We start from the raw sequence: 6,909 nt of genomic DNA, 5'->3' as shown, positions 1-6,909 counted from the left end.
AGGAGTGTTCCTCTTTCTCCACATCCTCGCCAACATGTGCTGTCACCTGTGTTTTTGATCTTAGCCATTCTGACTGGTGTGAGGTGGAATCTCAGTGTTGTTTTCATTTGCATTTCCCTGATGACTAGGGATGCTGAACACTTCTTTAGGTGCTTCTCAACCATTTGAGCTTCCTCAGTTGAGAATTCTTTGTTCAGCTCTGTGCTCCATATTTTATTTTATTTTTTTTTATAATATATTTTTTTTTATTTTCTTTTTTTTTTGAACATGAAATGCTTTTTTATAGCATGTTTTACAAGGGGAGGGGGTAAGAGGGTCCAGGTGGTGGAAAAGTACAAAATCTTCTTGGCCTGTGCCTTGAAACATGTCATGGTCTATATGGTACACTGCCTTGAATTATGATCTACCTGCAGTTCTTCAGAAGATATGGTACACTGCTTGAGTTATGGTCTCCCTGCTATTCTTAAGAAGACATGGTACTCTGCTTTGAGTCTATCTGCAGTTGCTAAGCAGGATCTTGCAGCTGCCAAGCTTCAGAGGACATTATGCAGGTGGGGAAAGGTAGGGGGTAAGGGTAAGGGCAAGGGTCCTGGCTTCTGGCATCTCCCCCTTCTCTGTTTAGTTAGAGAAGGCGTCTTATGTTCAATCCCAACTATGTGAGTTTTGAATTTGGATGTCTAATTATGGGGGGTCTTAGACAAGTTCACAACCCCAAAACACTGATGTGAGACAAGTCACATCGATGGTCGAAGGCTTTAGGCTGTCGACGATGGGCAACATCAAGGGACTCTGATGTGGGTGAAAGGAGGGTGAGAGCCCTGTCTTAGGCCATGTAGGCTGCATCCACTCCCAGCACCACGCACTCCTTTTCGGCTGCATTGGGTGGGCCCCTGGGAAGTGGACCTACAATAATCCCGTCATTGGGCTAACTCACAGCCATCCTAGTCTCTTGTATATGTTCAAGTTACCAACCATTTGTCAGTTTGGGGTGTAATATTGTCATAAAGGAAGGCTCCCCAATGTTAGCGGCCATATCAAGGGTGGCCTTGGTTTAGGAAAAAGCCAATTTTTGTTGTGGTGATCAAGAGGCCAAGCTCTCTAGCGAGAGAAATGAGGGCAAAGCCAGGCATACCAGGTACCCTTCTGGAGGGCGTGGAAGTCTAGGGGTCGACCATAGGGGGAGGCAGGGGAGCTGACAGCTGTGTCAGTCTCCTGCGGAGTCACTTCTGGATCCTCTGCAATTTTCAGCTGATGGTAATGAACTTCAACTGCCTTCTTGATGGCAGCATCAACCTGGTTCCGTGGACGACAGGACACGGGCGATGATCTCTGTCTTGCTCAATCTTGATGTCGTGCGCACATCCTCTCAATGAGGGTCCGTCCGGATGGGTCCTTGCCTCGAGCCCCACGTCTGGGTGCCACTTGACCCGACCGGCGGGTCCTGGTTATTCGTGGGGGCGAGGAGGACTGCAACCTGCTATTCTTCAGAAGATATGGTACACTGCTTGAGTTATGGTCTCCCTGCTATTCTTCAGATGATATGGTACACTGCTTTGAGTCTATCTGCAGTTGCCAAGCAGGATCTTGCAGTTGCCAAGCTTCAGGGGACCTTGTGCAGGTGGGAAAAGGTAGGGGGTGAGGGTAAGGGTGAGGCTCCTGGCTTCTGGTCCATCTGGGTTAGAACTTCTAATAGCAGGCATCACGGGTGATTCAATTTTACCTGGAAAGAAAAAAGAAGGGGATTCTCAGGGAGATTTCTCTTCCCTGGATGTAAATTGTTATTCATCGTATTTATGATTGGGCCTGGCTTTGTGAGGGTATCTATTTTTTTCATTAATATTTGTGGTAGCCGGTTAGCTGTGCCTTCTGTGGTATTGGGCAGGCATATCAGTCCTCGGCTCCATAAGGGAACTGGGACTGGGGCATTCCCTTTATGGGTATGAGGGTCCTTCCCCATATCTGTGGCAAAGTTTTGTTGGTCTTGGTGGTGCCCGAGGTCACCAACATGGTCAGCAAGAGATTTGCCATGAGCTTTCAGCTTTAGAGAGAGAAAAGTGAACAAGGCATGATGGAGAGTATTTCAGGGGGACTCCTTCTGAGGGGGTACCGTTCCCCCTCTTTTGTTTTTAAAGCCAATTTTTCAGAGTTCTTGTAAAATCAGGGCAGAAGCGCCAACAGTTGCTCCTTCCACACTCAGAGAGTCATGAAGGCCTTATTTAAGGATATATAAATCTATATTAATAATCTTTTGTCAAAGGACTTTTATAGCTCCACTGACAATTAATCAGACTATATGATATATCGATTAGAAATAGCTTTTTCTACTTTTTGTGAGATTACCTCTCTTTTGTCAATTAACTGTTGAGGAAGTTAGGGTTTACCTCTCTCTTGAGAATATTGAACAGAGATTTAAATTCTTTTGTGGAGAGCTTAAAATAGTATCTTAGCCAATTTGCATCTCCTAGAAACTTTTGAAATTAATTTAAAATAAATAGACTCCCTTTTTTTAAAATTCTTTATCTGTGTGGGGTTTTTATTGGGTATTATACGTATTTACCTTTCAATGTTGTCTCCTTTCTCATTCTCCCCCCAAATCCCTTATCCCCTACCCCTTCCTCCTAATTTTTGTGATGGTGTGCTCCAAACATCCTCCCAGTCCCATCTCCCTGCTCTCGAATTCCAACACAGTAGGGGATCCAAACTTTTGGGGACCTTGGCCCTCCACTTTCACTGGAGTCTAACAAGGTCACCCTCAATTCCCTAAACAGGTGCGTGAGTCCCTCCCTTTGTGCTCTCTGGTTGGTGGTTTAGACTTTGGGAGTTCTGGTTGAAACTTTTGATGCTCCTTCTAAAAAGGACCAACGCATTCATACTTTGGTCTTCCTTCTTCTATGTGAGTTTTATGTGGTCTATATGAAGATTCTTAGAAATTGTGAGCTTTTGGGCTAATATCCACTTATCAGTGAGTGCATACCATGTATGTTCCTTTGAGATTGGGTCATCTCACTCAAGATGGTATTTTCCAGCTCCATCCATTTGCCTAGGAATTTTGTGAACTGATTGTTCTTAATAGCTGAGTAGTACTCCATTGTATAAATGTACCACATTTTCTGCATCCATTCTTCTGTTGAAGGGCATCTGGGTTCTTTCCAACTTCTGGCTATTATAAATAAGGCTGCTATGAACATGGTGGAGCATGTGTCCCTGTTGTATGTTGAAACTTCTTTTGGGTATATGCCCAGGAGTGGTATAGCTGGGTCCCTGGGTAACGCTATGTTCAATTTTCTGAGATACCGCCAGACTGCCTTCCATAGTGGTTGTACCAGTTTACAATCCCACCAACAGTGGAGGAGTGTTCCTCTTTCTCCACATCCTCGCCAACATGTACTGTCACCTGTGTTTTTGATCTTAGCCATTCTGACTGGTGTGAGGTGGAATCTCAGTGTTGTTTTCATTTGCATTTCCCTGATAACTAGGGATGCTGAACACTTCTTTAGGTGCTTCTCAACCATTCGAGCTTCCTCAGTTGAGAATTCTTTGTTCAGGTCTGTGCTCCATTTTTTAATAGGGTTCTTTGATTGTCTAGAGTCTAATTTCTTCAGTTCTTTGTATACCTTGGATATTAGCCCTTTATCAGATGTAGGGTTGGTGAATATCTTTTCCCAATCTGTTGGTTGCCGCTCTGTCCTATTGACTGTGTCCTTTGCTTTACAGAAGCTTTGCAGCTTTATGAGGTCCCATTTGTCAATTTTTGGTCTTAGAGCACAGGCCATTGGCGTTCTGTTCAGGAACTTTTTCCCTGTGCCTATGTATTCCAGGCTTTTTCCCAGTTTCTCTTCTATTAGTTTCAGTGTGGCTGGTTTTAGGTGGAGGTCCTTAATCCACTTGGAATTGAGCTTTGTACAAGGAGATAAGTATGGATCAATTTTCATTTTTCTACATGCTGACCACCAGTTGGACCAGCACCATTTGTTGAAAATGCTATCTTTTTTCCATTCGATGGTTTTAGCCCCTTTGTCAAAGATTAAGTTACCATAGGTATGGGGGTTCATTTCTGGGTCTTCTATTCTATTCCACTGATCCTCCTGCCTGTCTCTGTTCCAATACCATGCAGTTTTTATCACTATTGCTTTGTAGTACAGCTTGAAGTCGGGGATGGTGATTCCTCCAGAAGTTCTTTTATTGCTGAGAGTAGTTTTCGCAATCCTGGGTTTTTTGTTATTCCAAATAAATTTTAAGATTGCTCTTTCTATCTCTGAGAAGAATTGAGTGGGAATTTTGATGGGGATTGCATTAAATCTGTAGATGGCTTTTGGCAAAATAGCCATTTTTACTATATTAATCCTTCCAATCCATGAGCATGGGAGATCTTTCCATCTTCTGAGATCGGCTTCGATTTCTTTCTTCAGGGGAATGAAGTTCTTGTCATACAGGTCTTTTACTTGCTTGGTTAGGTTCACACCAAGGTATTTTATATTATCTGTGACTATTTTGAAGGGTGTCATTTCCATAATTTCTTTCTCAGCCAGTTTATCTTTTGAGTAGAGGAAGGCTACTGATTTGCTTGAGTTAATTTTATATCCAGCCACTTTGCTAAAGTTGTTTATCAGGTTTAGGAGTTCTCTGGTGGAAGTTTTGGGGTCACTTAAGTATACTATCATATCATCTGCAAATAGTGAGATTTTGACTTCTTCCTTTCCAATTTGTATCCCTTTGACCTCCTTGTGTTGCCTAATTGCTCTGGCTAGGACTTCCAATACTATATTAAATAAGTAGGGGGAGAGTGGGCAGCCTTGCCTAGTCCCTGATTTTAGTGGGATTGCTTCAAGTTTCTCTCCATTTAGTTTAATGGGGCTACTGGTTTGCTGTAAATTGCTTTTACTATGTTTAGGTATGGACCTTGAATTCCTGACCTTTCCAAGACTTTTATCATGAAGGGGTGTTGAATTTTGTCAAATGCTTTCTCAGCATCTAGTGAGATGATTATGTGGTTTTTTTCTTTGAGTTTGTTTATATAATGGATTACATTGATGGATTTCCGAATATTGAACCAACCCTGCATTCCTGGGATGAAGCCAACTTGATCGTGATGGATAATTGTTTTGATGTGTTCTTGAATTCGGTTCGCTAGAATTTTATTGAGTAATTTTGCATCAATGTTCATAAGGGAGATTGGCCTGAAGTTCTCTTTCTTTGTTGGGTCTTTGTGTGGCTTAGGTATGAGTGTGATTGTGGCTTCAAAGAATGAGTTGGGTAATGTACCTTCTGTTTCTATTTTGTGGAATAGTTTGAAAAGAATTGGGATTAGGTCTTCCTTGAAGGTCTGATAGAATTCTGCACTAAAACCGTCTGGTCCCGGGCTTTTCTTTGTAGGGAGACTTTTAATGACTGCTTCTATTTCTTTTGGGGTTATGGGACTGTTTAGATGGTTTATCTGGTCCTGATTTAACATTGGCAACTGGTATTTGTCTAGGAAATTGTCCATTTCATCCAAATTTTCCAATTTTGTTGAATATAGGCTTTTGTAGTAGGATCTGATGATTTTTTTAATTTCCTCAGTTTCTGTTGTTATGTCCCCCTTTTGAGTTCTGATTTTATTAATTTGGATACTGTCTCTCTGCCCTCTGATTAGTCTAGCTAAGGGTTTATCTATCTTGTTGATTTTCTCAAAGAACCAGCTCCTGGTTTTATTGATTCTTTGGATAGTTCTTTTTGTTTCTATTTGGTTGATTTCAGCCCTGAGTTTAATTATTTCCTGCCTTCTACTCCTCTTGGGTGTATTAGCTTCTTTTTGTTCTAGGTCTTTCAGGTGCTCTGTCAAGCTGTTAGTGTATGCTCCCTACAGTTTCTTTTTGTAGGCACTTAGAGCTATGAATTTTCCTCTTAGCACTGCTTTCATTGTATCCCATAAATTTTGGTATGATGTGTCATCATTTTCATTAAATTCTAAAAAGTTTTTAATTTCTTTATTTCTTCCCTTACCTGATTATCAAGGAGTAGGGTGTTGTTCAGTTTCCATGTAAATGTGGGCTTTCCATTCTCTTTGTCATTTTTGAAGACCAGCCTTAGACCATGGTGATCTGATAGGATGCAGGGAATTATTTCAATTTTCTTATATCTGTTGAGGCCTGTCTTGTGCCCAATTATATGGTCTATTTTGGAGAAGGTACCATGAGGTGCTGAGAAAAAGGTATATTCTTTTGCTTTAGGGTGAAATGTTCTATAGATATCTGTTAAGTCCATTTGGTTCATAACTTCTGTTAGTTTTACTGTATCTCTATTTAGTTTCTGTTTCCATGATTTATCAATTGCTGAGAGTGGGGTGTTGAAGTCTCCCACTATTATTATGTGAGGTGCAATGTGTGTTTTGAGCTTTAGTAAGGTTTCTTTTATGAAATTCGATGCTCTTGTATTTGGCGCATAGATATTCAGAATTGAGAGTTCATGTTGGTTGACTTTTCCTTTGACAAGTATGAAATGCCCTTCCTTATCCTTTTTGATAGTTTTAAGTTGAAAGTTGATTTTATTCGATATTAGAATGGCTACTCCCGCTTGTTTCTTAGTGCCATTTGCTTGAAAAATTGTTTTCCAACCTTTTACTCTAAGGTAGTGTCTGTCTTTGTCACTGAGGTGGGTTGCTCCATATTTTAATAGGGTTATTTGATTGTCTAGAGTCTAATTTCTTCAGTTGTTTGTATACCTTGGATATTAGCCCTTTATCAGATGTGGGACTGGTAAAGATCTTTTCCCAATCTCTTGGTTGCCGCTTTGTCCTATTGACTGTATCCTTTGCTTTACAGAAGCTTTGCAGTTTTATGAGGTCCCATTTGTCAATACTTGGTCTTATAGCCCAAGCCATTGGTGTTATGTTCAGGAACTTTTCTCCTGTGCCCATGTGTTCCAGGCTTT

Source organism: Grammomys surdaster, unplaced genomic scaffold (assembly GCF_004785775.1).
Source record: "Grammomys surdaster isolate TR1022 unplaced genomic scaffold, NIH_TR_1.0 125690, whole genome shotgun sequence".
NCBI lineage: Eukaryota > Metazoa > Chordata > Mammalia > Rodentia > Muridae > Grammomys > Grammomys surdaster.
The sequence above is the reverse complement of the archived record's forward strand: the minus strand, read 5'-3'. Positions refer to the sequence as shown.